Source organism: Rhinopithecus roxellana, chromosome 14, assembly GCF_007565055.1.
Source record: "Rhinopithecus roxellana isolate Shanxi Qingling chromosome 14, ASM756505v1, whole genome shotgun sequence".
NCBI lineage: Eukaryota > Metazoa > Chordata > Mammalia > Primates > Cercopithecidae > Rhinopithecus > Rhinopithecus roxellana.
In genome coordinates, this window is record NC_044562.1 from 29,573,192 (window position 1) to 29,591,297 (window position 18,106).

Below are 18,106 nucleotides of genomic sequence, written 5' to 3' on the forward strand. Positions count from 1 at the left end.
ACATGAGCTGCAGCTACCTGGAGCATGCTCATCTCACGGTAGACAGCAGGGGCTCAAGAAGTTAAGCCAAACCACATAAGCGCAGCTAAAACCTTTGTTCATGTCACGTTCTCTTACCTTCCACTCACCAAAACAAGTCTCATGGCCAAGTACATCAGAGGGGTAGTAGGCAAGTATATGACTCCCACGGAGGTAGAGGAGGGAGAGTGAATCCGGCCACAGATCTACTCTATTGTACTCTATGGTAGTAGGAAGATATGTTGTAGCAAAAGCCCAAATCTGTTACAGCCCAAGGAATATTACAAACTATCTCCATATTGAGAGAAGCCATTTCCTATATGCCACTGCTTTTTGCACACTGGGTCTTATACACTGTTTTAAAAGAGATCAGTCTGCATATTTTTCACCTTTTTATATATTACTGTGATAGCTGATGAGTCAGCAGTCAGCTTATGAAGGACCACACAGTAAACGTTTTTGGCTCTGTAAGCTATGTGGTCTCTGTTGCAGCCACTCAACTCTGCCATTGTTGTGCAAAAGCAGCCATAAGCAACACTTAAACAAGCGGACATAACTGTGTTCTAATAATACTTTATTTGTGAAAACAGATGGTGGGCCTGATTTGGTCCATGAGTCATAGCTTACCAGTCTTATAACAGATTAAACTATAAAGGATATATGTATCTCTTGCTTTCACCACCTATTGCTTCATAACATACATACACCACAAGTCCTAGTGGCTTAAAGCAATTATTTTATTATCTCATGATTCTGTGCATTGACTGGGCTCAGCTGGGTGACTTCTCTGCTCTATGTGATGTTTTCTGCATCTGAAGGAACGTAGGGTATCAACAGGGCTTAAACATTCAAGAAGGCTCATTCCTGTCTGGCGCCTTGGCAGGGGTGAGTGATAGGTTGGACTCAGCAGGAACACAAACAGCTAAGCCCCAGCTGCTGTGCCTCACTTCTCAGTTATGACATAGCCACCTATAATTCCCCAGGGTGAAAGGGGGGAAACTACCTCGCCTCTTTAAGGCTTAGGCCCAGAACTGTCCTTTCTGCCTATTTCAGGAAAACTCCCAAGACATGTTTTTCCTCTGTTCTCACACCATCACAACAACAATCAACCTAGAAGACTTCTGTGAACAGATGGGTGGGGGTTTCTCCCTACCACCAAGCAAGCCACTAGTTCTGCAGCACAGACCAGCTGGGTGTCTTCCAATTCAGTTCCAATATTATCCACCTGGAAAGAGTGTCATAGGCTGAGGGCTCAGGCCCCGAGATGCCCTCCCCATAAGACACTAGTCACAAGTCCAGGCCTCTGGAACTTCTGACCAGCCTGCTTCAAGTTGAGGTTCCCAAAACCCCCTCTTTTATTCAATTAATTTGCTGGAATGGCTCACAGAACTCAGAGAGGCACTTACCTATGTTTACTCATTTATTATAAAGGATATTATAAATATTACAGATAAAGAGATGTGTAGGGTGCCATATGAGGGAAAGGGTGCTGAGCTTCCATGTTCTCCATGGGTGTGCCACCCTCCAGGAACCACCAGGTGTTCAGCTATCCAGAAGCTCCCTAAACCCTGTCCTCTGGGGTTTCTATGGAAGCTTCATGATGTCAGCATCCCTTCCCACACAGTATGAGGCAGTGTGGGACCCTCTCTGGAATGAGGGTCTCTTGATTCACAATCAGAAAGGCAAGGGAAGATTAGATTCTGTTTCCTGAGGCATCCGCCTGATGCCTAGCACACCCAATGTTACAACAAAAGACTGTAACAAGGGCTGTGGGAGTTACAAACCAGGAACTGTAGATGAAAATCAAAATAATAATTTTATATATTAAAAAATAACACCACACTGCCACATCCTACTGCTAAAGCACCTCATCTTTCATCTGTCATCGGTGACCCATCTCGTCTGTGCTCTACACTGGCCTGTGTCGCAACATCAACTTTCTTACTTCTGGACCTTCAAATGTGGTGAAATTCTTTTTAATGCTATACCTTCACACTGCAGAGCAGTTTTCTTATCCTATGACAAAACAGCCAAACACCCTACTCCAAGGACTTCCCTGCCCAGAAAACGGGGAGGGGGGGGGGCCTTAGTCTAGACACAGGTGATCTTAATTAAGGTAATTTAGCATAAAAGGCAGGGGTTGTCTATGCCTTGAGACACTCCGGGCATCCCCTAAATGAACTGATTGTAAGTGGGCCTCCTCTACCCAACATCGGGCTCCACGTGCCATGGAGAAGCCCACACAGCAGAGCTTGGAAGTAGCAGGGGGTGCCAGGGGTAAGCAAATCCCTGAGGCCTGAGCACAATTTTAAATCCAATTCTGTTCTGATCAATATAATACCCACAAGGGACAACCGAAGGAACCTTTTGCTCTTAAACCTGAAAACTCCTTGAAAATCATCACTGTAGATTTTATAATGGAGCTATCACCCTTCTAAGGCCACATGCGATTCTGATCATGCACTAACCAAAACAATAAACTTCAACACTGGGCTTTTGCCTGCTTCCATCAGTCCAGCCATTCTTGAGGTGTCTCAGTCATCATCATCTGCCTCCGCCCAAGACCTACTCTAAGTCATACCAGCAAATGATCATGTTGACTTTTGCCTCAAGCCACACCATCTATGCACATTCACTTTCTTGATCACCACTTCCTTCTATCCTGACCTGTCTGCACCTGTGATCTTCATCCTAGTCTCTACCCCAAGACTCAGCCTCTAGCTCAAGATGGGAAGCTGGAGAAGGCAATAAAAGAAACACGAGGTTACCACAGATACTTTTTCCAGCTCCACACCTAGAATTATGCAAAGGAGATGACCCAGAAGAGAAGTCAATCATCAGGCTTTAAGTGTGAATGTCCCAGAATATTCCACTGTACTTCCATTGAGTGAAATGGGGGCTGCCCACTCCATCCCATATTGCATGGAAGGCCTGAGGGAAGGTGAGTCTGTACAGACCCCTTCCAGATCATGTACCTTTAGTCCAGCCACTGTGCACCTGCACTGTATTCCATGCATTGCGTACCTGCCAGACCATAAATCTGAGCTGTCAACACCCCAACAGAGCTCACAGCAGGCATCCTGGAACTGATTCCCCCTAATCCCTTTCTGATCTGCTGTTTGTCTGGCAACTGACTCTTGGTTCTATCTCCCATTTACAGTCCTGCTGGCTTGACAGATGAGTGTATTCTCCTGATCTCTCAACTCCCTGTCAAAGGCACTGGCTTGGTCTTACTCACCAGTTCTCATGTTTTTTATTTTCAGAATAAACCCACACACACACTCAAAGTGCCTGTGAGGACCCCACTGAACTCCAGTCACATCTACTGGGGCCTCTATGGGGTCGGGGTAGGGATTGACAGAAGTCAAGTCTTTTTATCCTGAGGACGTGGTCCAAATCAGGGACTCATGGAAGACTGTTGAATAACTGAGTGATACATAAGGACCTTGACCTCATAAGTAATTGTCCTTCCAATCAGAGAAAACTGGCCCACAATGAGCTATTTCTGAATGAGTTTGCATAAAGTGCTGGTGAAAAGTGATACCCAGAGGAAGACTAGCCAGACTGAACTACTTAAGGAAACAAAGCATCTTTGAGAAATAAAATTAATTAACTGCTTCCAAAGGGAGCAGAAGATAGGAGGCTGGGAGGGGCTAGGAAATTTTATATAAATTTCCAAAGGACTAGGGACTTGAAAGTAAACTAAGGGAATTTCAAGCTCTAAATTAAAAAATGCTTTCCAACATCATGGCTTAGCAGTATGTGATAGGCACTCAAAATTGGGATTTGGTTATGTACAAAGCAAAGCTCTGACCAAGGAAAACAATAAAGTAAATGCATAAATCGAGAGGATTTGGGCTTTTTAAAAGTTACTGCACAACATTCTCTGAGGGTGATTTCAGACTAGACCTTGACAGGGTGAGATTGTGAATATAAAAGTGAGCTTTTGTCAATCAGAAGGCACTTCCGCAGAAATAAGTTTCTAGAGAATAACCAAAGGGGATTTCAAAGATCTAGTTTAATTCTTTGTGTCTTCAGGCCCATTTCCTTAGGATTTAAGAAACCATAAGGATTTTGAGATCGTGAAACAGTCATATGAAACACTGCTTAGTATGAGTCTTACTGTATATGGTGCCCCAGTCAGGGACATTGCATTTCTGTCTGTACTTTGACCAAATTCCTTTGCCCACCAGCCTCCATTCCTCCAATCTTTGCAAAATTTGCCAGCTTGCTAGTGAAGAGGAAATAGTAGTTATATACCATCTGTCCTCCATGACTCTCAGGAGCAAATCAGAAAGGGGTGGGGAACCTGCTGATAGATGACAGGGTTCCGGAGCCAAGATACACCCACCCTGGGAAGGAAACATTCCATAAGGTCACATAAAAAAAATTCTGTAAGGTCACATAAACTCCAGGAAAGGGGTTATTTTGCCAATATCTGCACTAAAAGAAGATTCTATTAAAATTAATAACTTTTCTTTATCAGGCACTGTGTGAGGAACTTTATATACATAATCTTAATGTTGCCATTTGATCATAAAGATAATTTAACCTCACAATTTGACTCCAGCAGTATGTTGATCCTGCTATGTCCAAGAATTTAGCAGTCAACACACCAGAACAGCTGTCATCTCCTTGATGTGAGAGGTGTGTGTATGTGTGTGTGCACATGCATGGACATTTTCCCTGTGTTTCTCTTCCTCTTTGTACCTGTGTGTGATGTGTTTCTTTCCCTGTCTCCCTCACTCTTTGTGTGGCTGCCCCTGTAAATCTCCCACTTTCCCTGAGTCTAGTCTATGCCTTTGTCTATGTATTTTCCTCTCTTTGTGTACGTGTGTTTGTGAATGTATTCCTTTATGTTTCTCTGCTTCCTTATCCAGGCAAGGACAACAACGTGAGAGGCAGTGGGTCTCTTCCTGTCTTCCTTCTTGTGCTGAAAGTCACCAGAGAAGAGAATCAGTCCTCGGGATCTCACTGAGCCTTTCTTAGAATATCCACCACCACCCCTTCCTTTGCTCCCTGCTTCTACAGGCTCCCTTCTCCCAGCAAACAACCAACTCGGTTCCACACTCGTGTGCATGCATATGCGTTCATACATACAGGGCTGCATTTATTCCTGACTTTCTATCCTTCGTGTGATAAATAATTGTTAACATTTATTAAAAGCTACTATGATCTGAAAGTTTGTGCCCCCCCAAAATTCATATGTTGAAATGTAATTCTCCACACAATAGTACGAAGAGATGTGGCCTTTAGCAAGTGATTTAGGTGAATGGGATTCGTGATTAGGCATTAAGAGAGGCCCAAGGGAGCTCGTTTGCCCCTTGGGCCACCAAAAGACACAGCTAGAAGGCACCATCTATGAGGAAAAGGCCCTCACATGATGTCAAATCTACCTGCTCTTTGACTGTGGTCTTCCAAGACCCCAGAACTGTGAGTAATAAACTTCTGTTGTTTATAATTATCGATTTTTTTGTGTTTCAACAATCAGAACGGGCTAAGACAAAAGCTAACTACATGCCGAGCACTCTTTGAAACACCTAATATTTACCCATTACAACTCTTTATAAGGGTACTATTATTATCTGTACACTCCAGATGAGGAAACTGAAGCATGGACAATTTAAGTAACTTGCCAAAATTCATACAATAGCAGGAGAAAAGCTGACATTCAAACTCCACAGTCTATGCCATAAACCACTACACCATATTGCCTGTACCTTACAGTCAATGATTAGCAGATATTAGTAGGGAAAGCGATGTACCCTCTTTATTCTCTAACGAGCTCCCAGAACTCCATATGTAACAAGCTTTTCTCAGGATCACACAGTTTTAGTATGCTGATCAGCACAGAAAATTTGGGGTCATTATGAAGGGGGACTAACTTCTTTGAATACTGGAGAAAAAATCACATTTCCCCTGACTTTGTATTTAGAGAATAATCAAGAAAAATGTTCCCCTTGCTCTCTTACTGAATATAATTTATCTTTATCAAACCAGAAAAGAATGTACCTTCAGCTGGAAGTTTCTCACAAAGCCTGTCAAGATGAAAGGTACAGTAATAGATACACAAAGCAGTTGCTTTTTATCTGTGACGAGCTGGTTTCATATAATTCTTTCATAAAAGTGAAAAATAAGACATTGTGCTTATGTGGAGCATACATTTATCTGCATCACAAAAAAGAGGAGTGTGAGCATCTACTGGGACAGCCTAAATCCTTGACTGTTTGCATTTGGTCTGGCCCAGGTGCTCCATGAATAGTGGAAAACCTGCTTTTTCAGCATGTGAAGTGGCCAAGTTAGGCTCAAAGTCACTGCATTTGTTACCTGTCCTAAACAGGAGCCCAACCTATACTTTTTGCTCAGCTAAAGAAAGAGAACATTAAAAATTTAGTAAACAGGACAATTGATGGTACCTGGCTTTGTGTCAAGCAAAAGCCAGTCTCTGCAGTGAAAAGTCCCGACCTTGAAAAGCTGGTTAAAATGGATGATGCGTGGGCTGCTGGCTGGAGAGCCAGCGGGAAGTAGGTCAGTGAAGCTATAGGCTGGCTTCTGTCACTCCCAGCCTGAGCTTGTGCAACTCAAAGGGGAAAAAAAATGTTCTCAGACAGAAGAGGAGACTGTGTGTGGTTCTGGGCAGCGTGTAGTATTGACAAAACCATCACCACCGAATGAAATCATCGAGGAGAAGCTGTCAGCCCTGCCACGTCCAGGAGCTATTTCTGCTCCTTTAATTAATTAAGGGTTGTCTTGTTTTAGTTTTTATTTTAACCAGAGAAACAAACTTTGTTGTCCACTTTCTCTAGGCCCCACCACGCTGCCACCTCTTACAGGCTGTCCACCAAGCATTTAATGGCCCTGGCTGGGCTGATAGACAGGAGGGACTAATGAGGAAGCCCAAATTGCAAAGGGACTTTGGACAGAGGGCAGAAGCTCTCTGTGATGGAAGTCAAGCCCTGGACCATCCTTTCACCCACCCACCCTCCTCACTCTCCAAGGAGCTGTAATGCCTTGCTCAAGAGCAAAGCTTCTGGATCCTCCTGGGCTCACTTAGCTGTGTGATTTTGGGTCCATTCCTAACTTTCTGTGTCTCCATTTCCTCACCTGTGAGATGGGAGTAAAGAATGTACCCTCATAGGGTCACTGTGTGGAACATTCATGAGTGCCCCAGGAGGAAGCAGATGGTGCACTCAAAGTGGGATAACCCAAGGAGGGTTTCATAAAAGAACTATTGACAAAGGAGTGTGCAGAGTGCAGAAAAAGCACAAGGGAGGGTGCAGCACCCTGAGGCTAGTAAAGTGGGTGCCATTGTCAGTCCCGAAGGGGCACCTGGAAGAGTGTGGGTATCCACATCCAAAGAAAGTAGGAGCTCCGTGATGCGAGCTATGACCTTCAATGCAGGCACGCAGCCAGCTGGTAGCAACCTGACAGCAAGGGAGGCTTATGAATAAATGCATCAACCACATTCTTCTCCTTCCCTTGGGGTCTCCATACATCCCTTCAGCTGAAACCAAAAGAACCCAACAGACAAGGTAGCCCCTTAATGCATTCCATATGGGGCACCTAGCAGCAAATGGATCTGCAGGGGCAAATGGGAGATGCTGAGCACCAAGAATTCGATGAGGCAAGGTAGTAGATTGCTTAGTGCAGTGCCTGGAACATGCTTTCAGTGCATACTAACAGCTTCATATGTGTTACTAGGCAGGGATGTCACACAGATGAGGCACCCTAGGGAAGGAAAACTGTGGGCTGGGAAAAGACCACTCAGCCTCACCCTTTCCTGGTTCTGAAGTTTCTGCCTCTGCAGGAGGATCTAGAACCTCAGGGTCGTTGCCCTGACATGGACACTGGGATCTTAGGCAAGTCCCCTCCCCACTCTGGCCTTTGTTTTCTTGTCTGTTATATTAAGATGTTAGGGGATAAGATGAGTTTAGGTATTTTCCAGTCTAATGTGCTGTGATTCAAGCACATTGTGTGTTTATACCCACAATTTCAGCAATTTATAACCAGTCAATCCTAATTATATTTGTTTTGGGACACAAGATGAATTCCAGGACTTGAGCAACACAATGGGAACTGTAGGTGCTCTGCACATAAGGTTGAGATGCCTGATGCAGTCACTGCCCCTTCCCCATCCTGTTCCAGGGACTCTCCCAGCTTCCTCCCAGCCTCACAGTTTCACACTCACTTCCTAAGAGGAAGCAAAATCCTAAAGTGAAGCGAAGTTGCTTGGCCTGAGCCCCTCCAACATTCCTTGACCCCTCTCCCCTGTTGAGCTCACCTACTCTCAGCATCCACCCAACCAGTATTTTTTTTAATTGCCAAAAGATACCTTTAGTAACACTTTACACATAGCTAGTATGTGTAATATAGGGAAGAGTTAAGATGCCTGGTTCTAGCTAAATTAGAGTCAGACCCACTGGGCTAGCACCTTAGCCAATACTGCTGCTAAAGGCCCTCAGTGGAAGCCAAGGGCTTCATGTTCCTCACGACATTCTCGGTCCCTCTGGAGAGTCTCCCCTCCCCTCCTGTGTGTTCCAAACTAGAGGACCTCAACTAGTCAATTGCTGTCTACAAGGAGATTTTGCAGCCTACACAATAGTAATGGAATCTTACCATTGTAGAGTGCTCAGCTGATTATACAGCCCTTTCACACACATTATTCCATCCCCAGAACAACCCTGTACTTCCCCAACTTCACACCAAAGTAAGCAGCACAGTCAGGCCCGGAACTCATTTTTTTTTTAACTCCGAGTTCACTATTACCACACCAACAGCTAACCAGAGACTGCAAGCTAAAGACCAGCATATTTTGTTGTGGTGTCCTAAATGATTTTTAAAATTTTTATTTGCATTTGTGCCACCATCTTCTTTTCTTAACACTATCTGAAATCCTTCCCTCTCGTGCATTGTCTGCCTCCTCTCCTAAGCTCCCCAACATGAAGGGCTGCCTGTCTCACACACGATATTATCTCCCAATGCCTAACCCAATGTCTGACACTCAAAATGCATGCAGTAAGTGCTTATCCACTGAATGAAACACAGAACCCCACACTCCTATTCTTTTAGGTCATTTACCCTCACTAGGTTGCAAGGCTTCCAAAACTAAAAATAACCACGTTTGACTCAGCAGCGGGTGAATGTCCAGATTACTTTTAGTTTCTGGGTTAAGGAGGAAAACTGGGCCAGACCCAGACAGAACAAACTACCTGGTGGTGCATCCTTGCTGGGGAGTGCTAAAGACCCTTGTGTAACAAATATTGGTGAAGGCTGATTCTACTTTTCTTTTTCCCAGGAGTCCCAACCTAAACATCCTACAATTTCTAGAAGTGTATGATTCTCTCCCACAAGACCATGAGCTATTTGGGAAGAAGAATTCTGCCTGGCTGCTGGTTTTTTTCCCCCTAGAAATGAGAAGTGGATCAGGCAAGGCCCTGCATAACAGTTTGATGAATGCTTGAGATTGGCCAGCAACGCAAGCCTCAGCACCAGAGTGTGGAATCGTAGAACATTAGAACCAGAAAGGATTTCAGCAACATCTCAAACTTCTCTGTACAATGCATTAGCCAGTAGCTACGTGTGGCTATTTAAGAGTAAATCAAAATTAACTGAAATTAAATGAAGTTGAAAGTTTTCAACGTACTAGCCACTTTTCTAGGACTCAAAAGCCACTGTCTAGAGGCTACCGCATGGGAAGGCACAGATATGAGATAAGAACATTTCCATCATGGCAGAAAGTCCCTTTGGGCAGCACTGAAAGGATCTCATTTATAATGAGAGAATTGAGTCTCAGAGAAGGAAAGTAATTTCCCCCGAGTCATGCAGTGAGTGAAAAACGAAAGCATGAGCTCCGGCTTAGGTTCTTACCTAAGTCTCCTGGTTACCACTCAGCATTTTTTAACCATTACACTGGATTCACAAACTATGAGGGCATTGCCTAGAAGAGCGGCCACATGACCTCTTCTTTCAAGGAAGCATAACTCTGGATAGCTATTAAGAAATCCTAGATGCACATGGCAGAGAACAAATGCTAGACCCAGCAAGTAAATGACAGGAAACTGTAGCTTCCCACAGAAAGCTGAAGCACCAGAGATCTGAAGCAGGCTGCAATGTGGGCTGTCTTTTTTTTTTTTTTTTTTTTCTTTTAAGCTTCTCAAAATTGTTTTCATTTCCATTTTGGAGTTAATACCCAAGATGGACACTCTTTTTGGAGAGTCTCTTTTGATTTTAATTTCTTAAAGTCTTCATTTTAATTCCCCTTTCTGTTTATATTATACCCATCCCACAAGTTTTCTTTCTTTCCAGGTAACTTGATCCTCGAAAATGCGCAGAATCCATTTATGCCCACTGCTTTTAATTAAATACCTACTTGTTCTTTCAACTGGGTCTTTTAGGATTTTACATTGTCTTTCCTAAATGTATGTGTCTTTTTCTGAAACTACATCCAATCAAGTTCTCAAAAATGTATTTCTTAATCTTTAAATAGCTGGGAGTGAGTTTTGGCAACAGCTCAAGAAAACCTACAAAAGAGAAGAAGCCGGCTCTACCCCTCTCTCCTGCATAGGAGGAGCAGGGCTCATAATCCAAGTCAGGGTCTACACACATAGACCTCAGGGCATTTAACACCCAACTGAGGCCTGTAAACCCCAGGGTACAGATTCCACACCCGAAAGACTACACTTCTTTTCACAGAAACAGTAACAGTCTCTACCTGTTTTTATTAAAGTCACACCGTGAGAAGCAAGATCCAAGGAAACAAGCATTTGCTCTTGATGGCCCAGACTTCCAGCAGGAACATTTGCCACAAGCAGACACACCAACAAATGATGACAAGCCAGGTCCCCAGAGACACCATGTTCTACAGCAGGCCTGGAGGCTGCTGGGGGGACCTGAGAAGTGTGGGGAGAGGTACTCAACCTCCCGAGGTTCTTGAGCTCCCAAATCAAATCATCCAATTAGACTATAGACGTCTTCAGAATCTGCAGAGGAGGCCCTCCTGATGGACAAATGTAGTAGGGGGAGAGAGTATTTAGGAAAATTCCACTGATGAGTCATATTTTTTTCTGGTATGTCTCCTAGGGTTTCTGAAGATTTCATTATCCTCATAAGTGAAATTCTTAAAATTACTGAAAGAGGTGCTTATTGAAACCTATAGCTCTCCATCCCTTGGCAGGCTTTGATTTGAAACATTCAAAACACATCCAACAGCCTCTTCTTCCCTGAAGACAGGGGCTTTAATGTTTAAAAAAAAAAAAAGAAGAAGAAGAAAGAAAAGAAAAAAGCAGGTCTCCTTACACCAGCCAGTTCCCTCCTCTTAAAGAAAAATGTTACCTAAAAATTAGGATACTGAAGCCAAAATAGAGTAGCAACCTTTAAAATATATGGCCTGCTCTTTGTTCCTAACGAACAAAGAAACACAATTCCCATAACCTGGAGCCATGTGTGCACACAATTTCAGAGCCAGGACTGGAGTTGTAATCTAGGCCAACCTCTTTATACTGCAAATGAGGAAACTGAGGCCCAGAGAGCTTCAAGAATTTTAACAGCAAGCAGGTGCTGAGCCAATACTTGGGCCAGGTGTCCAGAGTCCAAATCTTTTTGAACAAAAGAAAAAGAAACCATTATATTACATAGAGTAAGGAGAGAGGCGTTTAAAGGTGGAGAATTAACACAAACTCCTTACCCTCCCCAGCGCAGCCATGGATCTATAAAATCAAGGGTCAGTTTCAGACAAAAAATATAAATTAATTAAAGCAGCAGCACAAAGGAAGGTAGTGGGGAGAGCATTCACCCTTTATATTCCATGACTGATGGAAATAAATGTCTCTGCCTACCTCAGAGGCAGTGAAAATGCAGTCATGCTGGTAAAAGGACTCTGGAACCACACGGTGCTGGGAAAATGGAAGTGATTGCAATTCTAGTGGACCTTGTATGAGTGTCAGGAGCCAGCAGCCTCCTCCAGAAGCTGCCTGTACCCTATGTAATGTGGCATCTACAGGCAGCATCCCTGCCCTCCCTCGTCCATCCACTAGGAACAACTACCATGCAGGTGGTTCAGGTAAGAACCATGAGGAGACCAAGCACTTTCTTCTTTCCTCACGCTTCTTCTCCAGAGTAGGGAGGGATTAACGACCAAGATGCCAGCCCCGCATCTTTCCCACTGGCCTTATCTTTTTGAATTGCCTTATTAGTCGTGGAGAGTGCTTTGCTCTTTCTGTGTGTCCCATTGTGTGTGCACCTTTGCATCCCACATTCACATTGAGGCTCCTCGTGGGAGGACTGCCCTCAGGACCCTGGAGCACTTCCCACACACAGCCAGCTAGGAGTTCCTGGGAATTGGCTTCTCTCCAGGTGGCCCTTGACCAGTGGTGTGGAAGTACACGGGCCCAGTCCCCTTCGACAACTCACAGTGTAACTAACACTCCACCGTGCCTCTACCCATCAGAATGAAGTCACTTCTGGGACCTTTTGCCTGAGATTGCACTTGCTCACCTGCATCCCCTTCCCTAACCTGGGAGAATTTCCTTAATAAGTTCCTCTCTCTTCAGCATCTACTTGCAAGAAACCAGGCCTAGAATTTTCATCTCCCTTTTCCCCTTTGCAGCTGGCCTTGTGTTTGGGAGGTGCTGCCTAGCCAGGTCTTCAGAAAACAACTTTTCTCCAGAGGCTTAGACACATACTTGCTTTCTTGTACATTCCTTGGAATGCTTTTCTATCCAGGATTTTTGCTGTGGTCGATTATTAATGTCTGCTGTGGGGTAGGAAGGAGCTGGGGAAGATGTATTAGCCCATATGTGAAGAATTTGCCATCCCTGGCCTAGAGGAAAGAATACAAGAAGGTCTTTTTATTCTAGCCCTTAAGTCGGCCTTTAGCATGGCCCAAAGGAGTCCAGACTTTTCTAAGCAATCCACCTCACTAAGATCCCCAGGGTTTATTGTACAACCAGCAATTGTACATTGACCTGAAGTGATCAACTCTGTAGGTGCCTCTAGGAATTTGTGGCAGCTGTGGGCAGCTGATAGAAGATATGGTATGAGGAGTTCCTGGGCCTATCTCATCATGAGTACCAAGTGTTGGATTAAGCGGGGTGGAGAGTGGGGAAGGTAGGTCCCAGAAAAGCTACTTTGGTGCAGGAAAATTCTGATAGTATCACCTCACCTTGAAGTTGGGCAAACCTGAAGTTGAGCATACACTGTACAAGTACCAGAAGTTAGTGCCACTCTTAGAATGTGTTTGAACATCAAGCCAGTAGGCAAGTAGCAGAGCTGATATTGGGAGATGCTGAAGAGCATAGTCCATCAAGCAAGCTGGTGTCAGACGTCTGGAAATAGAGACCAAGTACTGGAAGTCAGAGACATACATAGAACATGTTACCAGAAGGACCCTGAGGCTTTCTCATCCAAGTCCCCTTTTCTTCCTTCTTCAGTTTTATTGAGTTATAACAGACACCCTATAAAGTGCATAAACCTTACTTAAGTGAATGAGTGAATTTTTACATATTGATGTAACATTTCCATCAACCCCAGAAGGCTTGTCCTTACCCCTTCCTATTCTACTCTCTTCACCAGAGGTAACCACAGTTCTGCTTCTATCACCATAAACCAGCTTTGCCTGATCTCAGATGTCACTTGAATGGAATGCTATAGGATAGATTCTTTTGTATCTATTTTCTCTTGCTGCATATTACATTTGTGAGATTCATCTATGTTGTTGCATGTATAAGTAGTATATAAGTAGTTCATTCTTTTGTGTTGTCAGGCACTATTCCACTGTATGATTATATCCAATTTACTTATCCACTTGGGTAGATCCCAGTGTCTTACTATCATGAATGAAACTGCTATGTACATTTTTGTACATGTATTTTGATGGACATGTGCGCCCCCTTTCCTTGGTGAAAGCTTTCAGAGTAGAATGACTGGGTCACAGGGGAGACAAATATTTACCTCTAGGTGGTGCTGTCAAGTAATTTTCTAAATTAATTCTACCAATATACACTCCTACCACCTATGTTCTACTTGACCCACAGCCTGGTCAACTCTTAGCATTATCAGTCTTTTTAACCCACTAGGGCAGTAGAATTTCACTGCGGCTTTAATTCACATTGCTTATCTAGGGTGCCCAAAAGTTGGCCATCTCTTCCATGGCATCTTAAAATTTCTGCTTTACCTGACACATGGACAGTCACTCTGATCCCATGGGCTACCCCTGGCACTTAGAAATATTGTTAGCTCAGGACAGAGACAGATGAATGTGATAAACAGATCTTACTGTAGAACCTTAAAGAAACTGATGGCCACTGGACTCTGACACATCACTGACTTCAGCAGCCACTCTCTGTCCCAGAGTCTCTCCTGCTGAGGTGAAACTTCTAGATGCTTCTCCAGATCAAACTCCAACAAAGCATTCATCTCACCCACCAGAGCTGAGGAAGCCAATCTGCCAAGTGAGCTTGGAGAGGGGAGACTGTGAAGACGGCATGACACAGAAAACAATGCCCAGAGCATACAGTATGCAGATCTATGTAAATCAAATATAAAAGCCAGAATGCAAGCCTTCAAGTGATAATGCTCTCCAGCTGTCCTAAAGGCTGTCTCCATTCCGGAGAACACCAGGGTGCACTGGGGAACCAGCAGGCACATAGTTCAGCAAGAAGGGTATGGTTTTCCTCTTTCCTTTAATCTGGGAGCATGAGTTGACTAAGTCCCTAAGGATACATAAAATATGAAAGTCTGCTTTTTTTTAACTGGTTGTCCATTTGTGTCTAAGTAAATGAGGCACAGCTTCTTCCAGCTGGTCTGCAGCTTGAGTCAGATGGCAAGAGAATGTCACCATCCGAGGCACCTGCTGCAGGCCTAGGAAGGGGCGTGATGGCTCTCCTGAGAATCCGGGATGGCGACCCAAGTATTTAACTCAGAATCAGTAGCCTGACTTGTGTCCCCAAGTGCCACTTATGACCTTGGGCAAGTAACCTTCTCTCTGTGAGCCTCATTTTTCCCATCTGTAGCATGAGCAGATTAGACTAGGATCAACTCTGTAAGGTCTCCAGATTTCTCTGAGCCTGTGATTCCAGGTAAGGCCCCTTCAATCTAAATGCTGATCAGAGTGAGTCACTCTGCCAAAGCACGAATGAATCCATTCCCACGTAGAGCAATTAGAGCTGCGCGAGTTCCTGCCACACGTCCAAGATGATAGAAAGCCCAACCCAGATTCTGTGCTGTATCACTGAGCATTAAGACACAACAAGGGCTCTGTTGCGGCATAATAATGCACGCCTGGCTGATTTATGAAGCATCCAACTTAGAAGCACATTCTTCAGTAACGCCTTGTAGTTTAGGCAGCACTCCATGAAAAACACAGGTAGTGCAGGCAGTTGTGCTCAGATCCGGTTACCATCCACAACTTCCAACTTCCCTGCTCCTGTGCTGCAGCCTTCATCTCCCCTTCCACCGTGTTCAGAAGCTTGGCTGCCCCTGCCTTGAACACACCCTTTTTGCACAGCCAGTTCTCCCCAGTCTGTGGCGCCCCCTATTGACTTTGGGATTTTGTCAGACGCTCCATCACCAACTTCTAAGCTGAGCAATGGGAGCTAACGTCACTGTTGCTTCACTCGTGAAATCTTAGTGATGAGGCCAGGCAGAAGACAAATACTACCAGAGAAACAGAGACGTGAGCCTCCACCACAACCCGTCCCCCACCCAGCCTAATTTTCTCCATAGCACTTATCTCTACCAATGTTTATATTTATTTTTACTACTTTTGTTGCCTGTCTTCCCCTTTGGACTTAAAGTCCAATGATAGCAAGGCCTTTGTTTTGTTCTTTACAGGATTCCAGCACCTAGAGGGTTGGCTGGCATTAAGGAGGCATTCAGTAATATTTGCCGAAGGAATCATGTGTTCATTCAATAAATAAAGATGTCAGACGGTAGCAATAGCTATCGAGCAAACTAAAGCAGAGTAAAGGGGATGAGGTGCCAGGAAAATGAGAAGCGTTGCTATTTCTGATGAGGTAGTCAGGGTGGGCTGTCTGCTAATGATACGTAAGCAGAAACCTGAAGAAGTAAGAAAGTGAGCCGCTCAGAGATAAAGGGAGAAAATGTTTGAGATTGAACAGCTGAAGCAAAGGCCAAGCAAAGCCTCGGCCTGTTTACAGAGGTCAGTGAGCTAAAGCAAAGGGCAAGAGCAGAAGGCAATAAGGCCATGTGCTGTCAGGGCCACATCACCTAGAGAAGAGGTCAGCGAATCACAGCCCGTGGGCCAAGTCTAACCTATCACCCACTTTTGTAAGTAAAGTTTTGTTGGGACACAGCAATGCTTATTTGTTCACATGTTGTGGCTGCTTTCCTGCTGCAGCTGAGCTGAGTAGTTGCTACAGACGCCAGTGGTCCACAAAGCCAAAAGTATTTACCATCTGCCCCTTTACCAAAAAAATGCCAGTCCCTCCCTTGATCACTGTAGGCCACTGTGAGGACTTCAACTTTTTCTCTAAAGAACATGAGACACCATTAGAGGAGTGACATGAGCAGACTCACAATTTAGGAGGATTGGGATGGCTGCTGAGCAAAGAATAAATTGGAGGGGTGGAAGCAGGGAAATCAATTAGGAGGTAAAAAATGAAGGTGGTTGGGACTGGAAATGTAATCAGATTAGAAGATGCACAAAGTCTAGCCATTCTCACAGCCTGGGGTGAGCAGGGTGTGTTTTGCCCTAATAGATTTTGGCCCTAAGCATCTGGGTTTATGGGAGGAAGTTGGGGAGTCATCCAACTGAAAGTAGGATGACTTTCATCCAAAACTGAAAGTAGGCAGTTTTTTCCAAGGTAGGAAAGAACCCACAGAAATGGTGCTAAAGGTCGCAATGAGCGACCTTTAGCACCAGTGATCTCCTTCTGGCTGCATAGTCTGGGCTTGAGCTGGGGTGCAGACAAGACCCTGGTTCACTTCCTGGTACCTTTGGTGCCTCATGATTTCCCTTGCTAAGGCAGACACTCAAATGATTTGAGGGGGCTTGGGTACAGGCCCAGACAGAGGTGTGGGCCAGTGCATGGAGTGACAACACTGATGAAAGATCCTAGAAGTCAAAAGGAGGTGACAACACTGACCAAAGATCATAGAAGTCAAAAGGAAGAGAAAAGGAGGTGGTGCCAACAGGAGATGCTCAAAAAGAAAGTGTAAGAGGGCCTCACATTCTTACAATCAGCCCACAGACTACCAAGACCAGGGATGGGGTTTCACTTCCCACCATCGCCCTCTGCACACCACACACACAGGCTGCCCTGTAAATGAGACATGTTTTCCCTGTCCGCTCTGTTCTTGATGTTCTTTTAACCAGACTTCTAACACACACAGTTATTTGAGAAGGGCTCGGTGAGATCATGAGCAAGTCTAAGAAGTCTCAAGAGAAAGGGAATAAAAGAGGAGTTTGGGAGTCTCAGAGCCCTACACTTAAACCTTATAACTATAACTTATTAGCTGTGTGACCCAGTGCAAGTTATTTAACCTCTCTGGGACTCAATTCCATCACCTGGCAAACAAAGGGGATGAGAGAGCAGAGTTGTTATGAGGATTGCAAATCATGGATAAGAAGCCCCTGGCCCATATCAGCAGCTATTATTGATGAGACAAAATTACGTGATAGAAGGAGTAAGCTTCATTTACCAAATGTGTATTCCTGAGAAAAATAAATAGTCTTTCCCAGCTTCACAGTTTCCCTGTCTTTAAAATGAAGACGATATCACCTTTACCCTAGGAGTCTGGGGATTCAATTAACTCAGAGCAAACTGCAGATATAAAGCACTTAGTGGAGTGTTGGCATAGAACAGACACTCCAGGCAGCCCAAACACCTTTGTTATTTGTGAAAGGTCCTCTGAAGTCAAGAGCTTCATCAAGAGGGTAAGAGGGAGACTGATAGAACAAGCAAGAGACCTCAGGTCCACAACAGGCCAAGGCCAGAGACAATCAAAGGCCAAGAGACCAGGACTGGTAGAGGTGTAAGGGTGCCCACCCAACACAGAGCAGCCATGTCCAGTTGAATCCACGTCAACCCAGGACATGAATGGCTCTAATGGGCTTCGGTCCTGAATGGGT